This window comes from Ranitomeya imitator, chromosome 3 (assembly GCF_032444005.1).
Source record: "Ranitomeya imitator isolate aRanImi1 chromosome 3, aRanImi1.pri, whole genome shotgun sequence".
NCBI lineage: Eukaryota > Metazoa > Chordata > Amphibia > Anura > Dendrobatidae > Ranitomeya > Ranitomeya imitator.
In genome coordinates, this window is record NC_091284.1 from 381,087,748 (window position 1) to 381,101,470 (window position 13,723).

The window sequence follows — 13,723 nt, forward strand, 5'->3', positions numbered from 1 at the left end:
AAAAGAGCCGCCATACAGCATCATCAGCAAAAAAATAAAAAAGTTATAGTCCTGAGAATAAAGCGATGCAAAAATAATTATTTTTTCTGTAAAATAGTTTTTATCGTATAAAAGCACCAAACCATAAAAAAATGATATAAATGAGGTATCGCTGTAATCGTACTGACCCGAAGAATAAAACTGATTTATCAATTTTACCAAACGCGGAACGGTATAAACGCCTCCCCCAATAGAAATTCATGAATAGCTGGCTTTTGGTCATTCTTCCTCACAAAAATCGGAATAAAAAGCGATAAAAAAAGTCACGTGCCCAAAAATGTTTTCAATAAAAACGTCAACTCGTCCCGCAAAAAACAAGACCTCACATGACTCTGTGGACCAAAATATGGAAAAATTATAGCTCTCAAAATGTGGTATTGCAAAAAATATTTTTTGCAATAAAAAGGGTCTTTCAGTGTGTGACGGCTGCCAATCATAAAAATCCGCTAAAAAACTCGCTATAAAAGTAAATCAAACCCCCCTTCATCACCCCCTTAGTTAGGGAAAAATATAAAAAAAATGTATTTATTTCCATTTTCCCATTAGGGCTAGGGTTAGGGCTAGGGCTAGGGTTAGGGCTAGGGTTAGGGCTAGGGCTAGGGCTAGGGCTAGGGTTAGGGCTAGGGTTAGGGCTAGGGTTAGGGCTAGGGTTAGGGCTAGGGTTAGGGCTAGGGTTAGGGCTAGGGTTAGGGTTAGGGCTAGGGTTAGGGCTAGGGTTAGGGCTAGGGTTAGGGCTAGGGTTAGGGCTAGGGTTAGGGTTAGGGTTGGGGCTACAGTTAGGGTTGGGGCTAAAGTTAGGGTTAGGGTTTAGATTACATTTACAGTTGGGAATAGGGTTGGGATTAGGGTTAGGGGTGTGTCAGGGTTAGAGGTGTGGTTAGGGTTACCGTTGGAATTAGGGTTAGGGGTGTGTTTAGATTAGGGTTTCAGTTATAATTGGGGGGTTTCCACTGTTTCGGCACATCAGGGGCTCTCCAAACACGACATGGCGTCCGATCTCAATTCCAGCCAATTCTGCGTTGAAAAAGTAAAACAGTGCTCCTTCCCTTCCGAGCTCTCCTGTGTGCCCAAACAGGGGTTTACCCCAACATATGGGGTATCAGCGTACTCAGGACAAATTGGACAACAACTTTTGTGGACCAATTTCTCCTGTTACCCTTGGGAAAATACAAAACTGGGGGCTAAAAAATAATTTTTGTGGGAAAACAAAAAGATTTTTTATTTTCACGGCTCTGCGTTATAAACTGTAGTGAAACACTTGGGGGTTCAAAGTTCTCACAACACATCTAGATAAGTTCATTGAGGGGTCTAGTTTCCAATATGGGGTCACTTGTGGGGGGTTTCTACTGTTTAGGTACATTAGGGGCTCTGCAAACGCAATGTGACGCCTGCAGACCAATCCATCTAAGTCTGCATTCCAAATGATGCTCCTTCCCTTCCGAGCCCTCCCATGCGCCCAAACGGTGGTTCCCCCCCACATATCGGGTATCAGCGTACTCAGGACAAATTGGACAACAACATTTAGGGTCCAATTTCTCCTGCTAACCTTGGAAAAATACAAAACTGGGGGCTAAAATATAATTTTTGTGGAAAAAAAAATATTTTTTATTTGCATGGCTCTGCGTTATAAACTGTAGTGAAATACTTGGGGGTTCAAAGCTCTCACAACACATCAAGATGAGTTCCTTAGGGGGTCTACTTTCCAAAATGGTGTCACTTGTGGGGGGTTTCAATGTTTAGGCACATCAGTGGCTCTCCAAACGCAACATGGCGTCCCATCTCAATTCCTGTCAATTTTGCATTGAAAAGTCAAACGGCGCTCCTTCCCTTCCGAACCCTCCCATGCGCCCAAACGGTGGTTCCCCCCCACATATGGGGTATCAGCGTACTCAGGACAAATTGGACAACAACTTTTGGGGTCAAATTTCTCCTGTTACCCTAGGGAAAATACAAAACTGGGGGCTAAAAAATAATTTTTGTGGGAAAAAAATTTTGTTTTATTTTTATGGCTCTGCATTATAAACTTCTGTGAAGCCCTTGGTGGGTCAAAGTGCTCACCACACATCCAGATAAGTTCCTTAGGGGGTCTACTTTCCAAAATGGTGTCACTTGTGGGGGGTTTCAATGTTTAGTGAGTGCATTTGCAATCCTTTCTTACTATGTTGGTTTCAATGTTTAGGCACATCAGTGGCTCTCCAAACGCAACATGGCGTCCCATCTCAATTTCTGTCAATTTTGCATTGAAAAGTCAAACTGCGCTCCTTCCCTTCCGAGCTCTCCCATGCGCCCAAACAGTGGTTTACTGCCACATATGGGGTATCAGCGTACTCAGGACAAATTGGACAACAACTTTTGAGGTCCAATTTCTTCTCTTACCCTTGGAAAAATAAAAAATTGGGGGCAAAAATATAATTTTTGTGAAAAAATATGATTTTTTATTTTTACGGTTCTGCATTATAAACTTCTGTGAAGCACTTGGTGGGTCAAAGTGCTCACCACACATCCAGATAAGTTCCTTAGGGGGTCTACTTTCCAAAATGGTGTCACTTGTGGGGGGTTTCAATGTTTAGGCACATCAGTGGCTCTCCAAACGCAACATGGCGTCCCATCTCAATTCCTGTCAATTTTGCATTGAAAAGTCAAATAGCGCTCCTTCCCTTCCGAGCTCTCCCATGCGCCCAAACAGTGGTTTACTGCCACATATGGGGTATCAGCGTACTCAGGACAAATTGGACAACAACTTTTTGGGTCCAATTTCTCCTGTTACCCTTGGTAAAATAAAACAAATTGGAGCTGAAGTAAATTTTTTGTGTAAAAAAGTTAAATGTTCATTTTTATTTAAACATTCCAAAAATTCCTATTAAACACCTGAAGGGTTAATAAACTTCTTGAATGTGGTTTTGAGCACCTTGAGGGGTGCAGTTTTTAGAATGGTGTCACACTTGGGCATTTTCTATCATATAGACCCCTCAAAATGACTTCAAATGAGACGTGGTCCCTAAAAAAAAATGGTGTTGTAAAAATGAGAAATTGCTGGTCAACTTTTAACCCTTATAACTCCCTAACAAAAAAAAAAATTGGTTCCAAAATTATGCTGATGTAAAGGAGACATGTGGGAAATGTTACTTATTAAGTATTTTGTGTGACATATCTCTGTGATTTATTTGCATAAAAATTCAAAGTTTGAAAATTGCGAAATTTTCAAAATTTTCGCCAAATTTCCGTTTTTTTCACAAATAAACGCAGGTACTATCAAAGAAATTTTACCACTATCATGAAGTACAATATGTCACGAGAAAACAATGTCAGAATCACCAGGATCCGTTGAAGCGTTTCGGAGTTATAACCTCATAAAGGGACAGTGGTCAGAATTGTAAAAATTGGCCCGGTCATTAACGTGCAAACCACCCTTGGGGGTAAAGGGGTTAAATATATCTAATAAATGGCATTTTTTTTAAATTAAACCTTGGTTGAGAGCTGGATACATCTTTTCTAGATGATCAGTATCTATGTCCCAGACGGTCCCGGGGTCTAATGGGCATGCTAAGATTTCAGACCTTGTTAGGTACCTGGCTTGAAGTGCCATGAAAAAGCATTAATACCCTGTGAACATTTCTACATTTTTACATTTTACACCAACAAACTTAAATGTATTTTATTTGGATTTTATGTGAAATACCAGCACAAAGTAGCACATATTTGTGAAGTGTAAAGGAAATGATACATGGTTTTCTAAATATTTATAAAAAAAAAAAAAATAAAATCTGAAAATTGTGACTTGCATTTGTATTCAGCCCCCTGAGTCAATATTTTGTAGGACCACCTTTTGGCAGGTTGTTTGAGGTATCTCACTACCTGCTTTGCACATCTAGAGGCTGAAATTTTTGAGCATTCTTCTTTGCAAATTAGCTCTAACGCAGTGAAATCAGAGAGCATCTGTGAACAGTAATTTTCAAGTTTTGTCACAGGTTCTCAGTGGGATTTAAGTCTGGACTTTGACTGGTCCAGTCAAACAAAGGAATATACTTTAATCTAAAACATTCCACTGTAGCTCTGGGAGGATTTTAAGGTAATTCTGCTGGAAGGCGAACCTATACCCCAGTCCCAAGTCTTTTGTAGCCTCTAACAGTTTTTCCACTAAGATTGCACTGTATTTAGCTCCATCCATGTTCCCATCAGCTCTGCCCAGCGTTCCTGTCCCTGCTGAAGAAAAGTATCCCGCAGCATGATGCTGCCACCACCATATTTGACAGGGTTGATGTTTTCAGGATGATGGGCAGTATTACCGTATATACTCGAGTATAAGCCCACCCGAGTATAAGCCGACCCCCCTAATTTTGCCACAAAAAACTGGGAAAACTTATTGACTCGAGTATAAGCCTAGGGTAGGAAATGCAGCAGCTACTGGTGAATTTCAAAAATAAAAATAGATGCTCCATACCATTCATTATTGCCCCATAAGATGCTCCATATAAAGCTTTGCCACATATAATTCTCCATATCGTTCATTGTTGCCCCATAGATGCTCCATATAAAGCGGTGCCACATATAATGCTCTGCACCGTTCATTATGGCCCCATAGAAAGCTGTGCCCTATATAGAATGCTCTGCACCGTTCATTATGGCCCCATAGATGCTCTATAGAAAGCTGCCTGTGCCCCATATAGAATGCTCTGCACCGTTCATTATGGCCCCATAGATGCTCCATATAAAGCTGTGCCCCATATAGAATGCTCTGCACCGTTCATTATGGCCCCATAGATGCTCCATATAAAGCTGTGCCCCATATAGAATGCTCTGCACCGTTGATTATGGCCCCATAGATGCTCCATAGAAAGCTGTGCCCCATATAGAATGCTCTGCACCGTTCATTATGGCCCCATAGATGCTCCATATAAAGCTGTGCCCCATATAGAATGCTCTGCACCGTTGATTATGGCCCCATAGATGCTCCATAGAAAGCTGTGCCCCATATAGAATGCTCTGCACCGTTCATTATGGCCCCATAGATGCTCCATATAAAGCTGTGCCATATAGAATGCTCTGCACCGTTCATTATGGTCCCATAGATGCTCCATATAAAGCTGTGCCCCATATAGAATGCTCTGCACCGTTCATTATTGCCCCATGGATGCTCCATAGAAAGCTGTGCCCCATATATAATGCTGCTGCAATAAAAAAAATCACATACTCACCTCTTCACTCAGGATGCCTTCGCTTTCAACATTTACCTGCTCCTCGTGCGGCTCCATCTCCAGCACTGATGCTCAGCAGAGGGCGCGCACTGACTACGTCACCGTGCCCTCTAACCTGAGCGTCACTGCTAGAGGACGCTGCAGACGGAGCCGCATCGGAGCGAGGAGCAGGTAAATATCGCGCAGCACTGCGCTCCCCGTATACTTACCTGCTCCTGGTGCGGTCCCTGCAGTCCCGGCTTCCCCGGCGCTACATCTTCTTCCTGTATTGAGCGGTCAGTTACCGCTCATTTACAGCAATGAATATGCGGCTCCACCCCTATGGGAGATGGAGATGCATATTCATTTCTGTAATGAGCGGTGCCATGTGACCACTCAGTACAGGAAGAATCTGCAGCGCCAAGGACTGCAGGGACCGCGCCGGGAGCAGGTAAGTATAATTAAACAGCCCCTGCTCCCCCTCCCCTGCCGACTCCCGGTATATGACTCGAGTATAAGCCGAGAGGGGGACTTTCAGCCCAAAAAAATGGGCTGAAAATCTCGGCTTATACTCGAGTATATACGGTAGTTTTCCAACACAAAGTTATATAACTTTGCATGTTGCCCAAAAGGTTCTACTTTGGTCTCATCTGAGCAGGGCACCTTATTCCAGTGTCCCTTACATGCCTTTTTGCAAAATGCAAACAGAACTTCTTATGGCTTGCTTTAAAAATGGATTATTTTTTTGTCATTGTTCCATAAAGGCCAGATTTGTGGAATATTCTACTAATAGTTGTCATGTGGACAGATTCTCCCACCTGAGGTATGAATCTTTGCAGCTCTTCCAGAGTGACAATGGGCCTCTTTGCTACATCTCTAATTAGTCCTCTCCTTGCTTGGGATGTCAGTTGAGGTGGACAGCCATGTCTTGGTAGGTTTGCAGTTGTGCCATAATCTTTCCATTTTTGGATGATTTGAGCAGTGCTCAATAAGATGTTCAGAACTTGTTCTATATTTTTAGAACCTAACCCTGCCTTACTCTTTTCCACAACTTTATCCCTGTTCTGTCTGGTGTGTTCTATGGTTATCATGATGCTGTTTGATCACTAATGTTCTCAAACAAACCGATGAAGCCTTCATAGAAAAGCTATAGTTATACTGAGAATAAATCAGACACGAGGACTTAACTTACTAATTATGTAACTTCTGGAAGCAATTGATCACTCAAGATTTTATTTGGTGGTTTCAGACTATAAAGGGCTGAATGCAAATACACGTCACAATTTTCAGTTTTATATTTTTAAAATAATTAGAAAACCATGTATCATTTGCTTTACACTTCAGAAATACTTGCTACTTTGCTTTGGTATAACCCATAAAATCCCAATGAAATATATTTTCAGTTTGCTGGTGTAATGTGGAAAAAAAATTTGGAAAAGTTTGTGGGCAATGAATACTTTCTCAAGGCACTAATATATGTAAATAATGATGAAGTGACAGAATAAACAGTTTGCATACAACGTGTAACTGGTTAAACACCCAAGGTTTTAAGTTATCCTGCCATTGCAGTGGAATCCCAATGTTGACTGCTATTACCATCTCGAAATGTTACACGAATACGATGTAATAGTACTTTCAAATGAGCCAAAGTGTTAATTTTATAGAAGGATGAGTAGGTGAATATTACATCTTTCTAGAAGCAGCTGCTAGAAGAAATATATTCTGCAGCACCAACAAATTCTGCAGCACTGTATACAAATTTTCACCATTAACATCAATCAGTTCCTGTGCTCAATGTTTTTTGCTGAAACAATACTTTTATGGATTCCATTTTAGAGTATATCTGATGTTTTGATCACTATTTTTTTTTCTTTGCAATGTTGCGATGGCTGAAGAAAAGCAATTCTGGTGTTTTGGTTTTATCTTTACGCCGTTTGCCGATCGAGTTACGGTAATTAATTTGATATTTTTATAGATTATACTTTTAAGAATGTGAACATGTGTATTTTAAAAAAAAAAATCCTAATTTTTATTTGAAAATGTGGGTGATTTGATTTTTTTTATATATATATTTTTTCATATTTTTTAAACATTTCTCTTACAATGAAAAGTTACGTATTAGTCTTAAGTGATTTGAACCTGCGATTGTCCAATATTAGGGTATCGCTGTATATAGGAAAAATCATGGTCTCTGAATGACAGCAATGTGCAACTTTTGTGTTAAAATCAGAAACACATGGGCTACTTGCACAATGAACAAGTCTGTAGGAATATGTTCACACACCACCAAGAAACTTGAAGACACAAAAGAGCACAGTGAGGTCAAAAATACTCTGTTGTAAAAAAAATCACAGTAATAAGCAAGTGCTAGTCAAAAGATGGGAAAAACAGGGTATTTAGTTGATACTTTTTTTGCAAAAAAATGTATACTAAGCTGCTCCACCAATCGTCAAGGTATACCCATATAGAGCAGTCCTACCTAATGTATTTAATCCCTATCTGATGTATTTAAAAACCTGATCATCTGTATAGTACCTGTATAAGCAGGGTTCAGAGAGGGAATTTTCATGTGGACATGCTGGATGGAACAGCTTTGATGCAAATGACCCATAAGGAGTGGTGGACTCCCTAGTCTTGTAGAAACAAGAGTACAAGAGAAACTAAATACCCTGTTTTTTTCCATCTTTTGACTAGCACTTGCTTATTACTGTGTTTTTTTTACAACAGAGTATTTTTGACCTCACTGTGCTCTTTTGTGTCTTTTTGTGTTAAAATGTTGTAAAAGAAGGCAAAGACAAAAATAAAGAGCAGTTTTAATTTTAAACAATATTCTTGCACCACGAGCGCCATTTTGAAGAATTTGGCGTAAATGATGTAACCAAATATCACAAGAGTAAAAAGAGAATAGGGACTTAAAAACCCCCTGCAAATAATGAATTGGGTCCTATATCTCTAGTGTGATTAATTTGACCTTGACTTTTGTGCTCTTAGTTCAGTATAATGAGGAAACACTTGCTGCCTTCATCTGATAAGTGCTGTAATGGGTTTCTAGAGGAAACTACAAGCCGGTGACTCCATCATCTATTGTTACTTTATGATTGAAGACTAAACAGAGGCAGGGTTAGGCTTGTGAGTAACAAAACATCTGAATACATAGGATTTGTCAGAAAGTTGCAGGACTACAGTTCCCAAAGGCAATCGCCCGCATCAGACTGTTGATTTAGATGTATTTTTTTTTCTGCAAAGTCTTCTGATGCTGGAAATGTTTCCTTCTACATTCTTTAACCCCTTTACCATGCCAAGGTGGTTTGCACGTTAATGACCAGGCCAATTTTTACAATTCTGACCACTGTCACTTTATGTAGTAATAACTCTGGAATGCTTCAATGGATCCCACTGATTCTGAGACTGTTTTTTCATGACATATTGTACTTCATGTTAGTGGAAAAATTTATTCGATATAACTTGCGATTATTTGTGAAAAAAAAACAGAAGTTTGCGAAAATTTTAAAAATGTTCCAACTTTCAAATTTTTAATTCTCATACCCTTAAATCAGACAGATGTAACACAAACTAGTTAGTAAATAACATTTTTCCCACATGTATACTTTACATCAGCACAATTTTTGAGACACATTTTTTTTCTGTTAGGAAGTTATAAGAGTTAAAAGTTGACCAGCAATTTCTAATTTTTCTAACAAAATTTACAAAACCATTTTTTAGGGACCATCTCACATTTGAAGTGACTTTGAGGGGTCTATATGACAGAAAATAGCCAATAGTGACACCATTCTAAAAAATGCACCCCTCATGGTACATAAAAGCACATTCATGAAGTTTATTAACCCTTCAGGTGCTTCACATGAATTTTTGGAATGTGGGAAAAAAAATGAACATTTAACTTTTTTTTCACAAAAAGTTTACTTAAACTCCAATGTTTTTTATTTTCACAAGGGTAACAGGAAAAATGGACCACAAAATTTGTTGTGCAATTTCTCCTGATCATGCCGATACCCCATATGTGGAGGAAAACCACTGTTTGGATGTACAGCAGAGCTTGGAAGGGAAGGAGCGCCATTTGACTTTTTGAATGCAAAATTTTCTGGAATTATTGGTGGGTGCCATGTCGCGTTTGGAGAGCCCCAGATGTGCCTAAACAGTGGAAACGCGCCACAAGTGACACAATTTTGGAGTCGCGAGGGCTTGTAACATATTTTGATTGCGTTCTATTCCGATTTTTGGAAGGCAGAATGAACAAAAAACAGCAATTCAAGATTTTTTTTATGTTCCACTTTTGGTAAAATTGATAAGGTAGTTTTATTCTTTGGGTCAGTATGATTACAGTGATTCCACAGTTATATAGTTTTTTTATGTTTTGGCGCTTTTACACAAGAAAAACTTTTATAGGAAAATAATTATTTATTCATTCGCCATGACAGCACTAACAAGAGAGGGGATCTGCCCTTCAGGGACAGGAAACCTACAGAGATAAAAGGGCGGCACTTCTCTCTCGCATCAGTTGGTTTCCTGTCCCTGACAGGGGACCGTGCAGACATACCTTATGAAGAAAGGTGAAGATAGAAGACTGTGCCCAGACCCGACAGACCGGACCAGGAGGCGGGAGCTCCCCTTCCTCGGTGCTGATTGAAGTTCTGGAGATGCCACACCACAGAGGGCCGTGGGGGTAGGCAGCAGCAGGAAAAAGCGGCCTTCAGGGAAAGTTCTTTCGGTGTCCCATCGCCGCAGGTACAGGTGCGTATAGTGTGGGAGGCCCTGTCTTCCGGGACTACGTGACGGTGCTGGCATTTCCCTTCCGTCAGGGAACCGGGTGTCTATTGCAGGTGGTGGCGTGGTCGGCGATCCGGGCTCATCGGAAATGACGCACGGGAAGGGGCGGGCCCTGGTGAGCGTCAGCTAGGCTACGATTGATGATGCACGGCGCATGCGCACTGGGAATGCGGTGGCAAATATGGTGGCGCCCTGTAGAACGAAGGGGAAATGCGGGCGCTTGGCGGTTCCGATGGCAGAGGGGTTAATAGGTGGGATAAGGGAGCGACACTCGACACACCAGGCGGGAGTTAGTACCGATGGGAGTGTGGTCCCGTGGGGGAGGGGCCTCCCATATACTACGTACCAGGCAGTTCACCAGGATTGGCCTGCTGACCCCATCCGGGGGAGGTACCTGAGCGGGACCAGGCTTTTTAAGAGATCCCTATAGGCTGCTACATGCTTATCCATTTTGGAAAATGGAGTTCCAGGCGCTGCAGCCATCTCCAGAGCAGCAGTGTCATTCCTTGGAGGAGCCCCAAGTGCCGACTATCCAGCGAAAGTCCAGTGGCAGTAGTCACCCGGAATGAGAGAGGACCAGTCAGAAACTTAAGCCTGGAAGATCTTCAAGCCGTAAGGATGATGCGCCGGCTGTGAAGGACCCCCCGCAGTCTACGGTACCACTCAGTTACTTTCTAGGGGTAAGTGATCTCCGAGAAAGTTCACTTGGTGATATGTCTCCCCTTATGTTCCCTCTCTCCTTATTTATCAGGGAAAGAAATGGTCCACTAAGACTAAACATAGAGATTGTGCTGAATGTGGAGTTCCTTTACCGGACAACCACATAATGAAGCTATGTCGACCTTGTATTCAGCATTTGATAGCGGAGGAGACGCCAGACCTTTCCAGCCTGAGACAGATGGTCAGGCAGGAGGTCAGAGGTTCAGTCAAATCCCTTTCCCAGGGTAGGGAGAGTAGAGGAAGAGAGCCCAGATTCCCGGTTTCAATTGAGGACAGTGATTCAGGGGAGCTAAGATCAGATTCTCTTCTTTCGTCATCATCTTCGTGAAAGACTGAGTCTGGTCATTCGTGTTTTTCTTTTGACCGGATAGACCGCCTGGTCAAGGCGGTAAATAATACTATGGGAATTGAAGAGACCCCGTCAGAGAAATCTATGCAGGATGTTATGTTTAAAGGTCTAGACTGGAAATCTTGTAGATGTTTTCCGGTGGTTGAAAAGGTGAACTCCCTTATTCTACGAGAGTGGAAAAAACCTGAGAGGAAAGGCTCTCTTCTGCCATCGTTTAAAAGGAAATATCCTTTTGAGGAGGCGGTATCTTCAGCATGGGATAAAGCCCCAAAACTTGATGCTGCCATAGCAAAAGCATCCAAAAAATCCTCTCTAGCATTTGAGGATTTGGGAACTTTTAAGGACCCGCTGCACAGGAGAGCCGATGTGTTCCTTAAAGGGGCTTGGGAAACGTCAGCAGGTGCTCTCAGGCCGTCAATTGCAGCCACCTGTACAGCACGGTCTATAATGGTGTGGTTGGATAGTTTAGAGCAGGGGTCCCCAACTCCAGTCCTCAAGGCCCACCAACAGGTCATGTTTTCAGGATTTCCTTTGCATTGCACAGGTGATGCAATTATTACCTGGGCAAGACTAAGGAAATCCTGAAAACATGACATGTTGGTGGGCCTTGAGGACTGGAGTTGGGGACCCCTGGTTTAGAGGATCAACTTAAAAATAAGACTCCGAGAAATGAGATTTTATCCTCTCTTTCTATGGTTCAAGGAGCAGCAGCTTACCTTTCAGATGCATCTGCGGATTCTATGAAACTGGCAGCCAGATCAGCGGCCCTTTCTAATGCTGCTCGTAGAGCCATTTGGCTAAAATGTTGGCCAGGCGACATGCAGGCCAGATCAAAACTTTGCAGTATTCCCTGTGACGGGGCGCATTTGTTCGGGTCAGTTCTAGATGAACTATTGGAGAAAGCAGGTGATAGCAAGAAACGTTTCCCTTACTTAAGAAGACCCTCCTACAGACGGGGTACTAATAGAAGATGGTTTGACCGTTCAAGAACTAATAGAGAAAGGTCCAGATATGACACAAATAGGAAGAAAGGTAGAGGTTACATGTTCAAGTCCTTTTGGGACAACAGAAAGCCACAATGACTGCCGAACCGGGTGGGAGGCAGGCTTTTGGCCTTCTATCCAGCTTGGCTTAATATTTCCAGTAGCCCATGGGTCCTAAATATTATTAAATCAGGACTGAAGTTTGATTTTCAGAAAATTCCGCAGGTTAAATTTCTGTTAACCTGTACGTTCTTCACCTGCAGAACAGCTGGCATTAGAGTCTGAGGTCCAGGAACTTCAACAAAAGCGTGTATTGGTGGAAGTTCCTGAAGCACAAAGAGGTAAGTGATTTTATTCCCCCCTCTTCTTGATTAAAAAGCCAGACAACTCCTTTCGTACTATCATAGTAACATAGTTAGTAAGGCCGAAAAAAGACATTTGTCCATCCAGTTCAGCCTATATTCCATCATAATAAATCCCCAGATCTACGTCCTTCTACAGAACCTAATTGTATGATACAATATTGTTCTGCTCCAGGAAGACATCCATGCCTCTCTTGAACCCCTCGACTGAGTTCGCCATCACCACCTCCTCAGGCAAGCAATTCCAGATTCTCACTGCCCTAACAGTAAAGAATCCTCTTCTATGTTGGTGGAAAAACTTTCTCTCCTCCAGACGCAAGAATGCCCCCTTGTGCTCGTCACCTTCCTTGGTATAAACAGATCCTCAGCGAGATATTTGTATTGTCCCCTTATATACTTATACATGGTTATTAGATCGCCCCTCAGTCGTCTTTTTTCTAGACTAAATAATCCTAATTTCGCTAATCTATCTGGGTATTGTAGTTCTCCCATCCCCTTTATTAATTTTGTTGCCCTCCTTTGTACTCTCTCTAGTTCCATTATATCCTTCCTGAGCACCGGTGCCCAAAACTGGACACAGTACTCCATGTGCGGTCTAACTAGGGATTTGTACAGAGGCAGTATAATGCTCTCATCATGTGTATCCAGCCTCTTTTAATGCACCCCATGATCCTGTTTGCCTTGGCAGCTGCTGCCTGGCACTGGCTGCTCCAGGTAAGTTTATCATTAACTAGGATCCCCAAGTCCTTCTCCCTGTCAGATTTACCCAGTGGTTTCCCGTTCAGTGTGTAATGGTGATATTGATTCCTTCTTCCCATGTGTATAACCTTACATTTATCATTGTTAAACCTCATCTGCCACCTTTCAGCCCAAGTTTCCAACTTATCCAGATCCATCTGTAGCAGAATACTATCTTCTCTTGTATTAACTGCTTTACATAGTTTTGTATCATCTGCAAATATCGATATTTTACTGTGTAAACCTTCTACCAGATCATTAATGAATATCATCAATCTTAAAGGCCTGAATAAGTTCCTATGTGTCCAATCGTTTAAAATGGAGTCTGTAAAAACAGTAATAAAGCTATTGTTGCCTATTATCATGTCCCTATACACGCAGACCACCAACAGTTTTTAAGGGTGGCAGCCTCACTAGGCGGGACAGTAAAACACTTCCAATACAGGGCCCTCCCCTTTGGAGTTGCAGTTGCCCCTCGTGTTTTCATAAAGATAATGGTGGTGGTGATGGCACATCTTCATGAACAGGATATTCTAGTGGTTCCATATCTGGATGACCTATTGATCATAG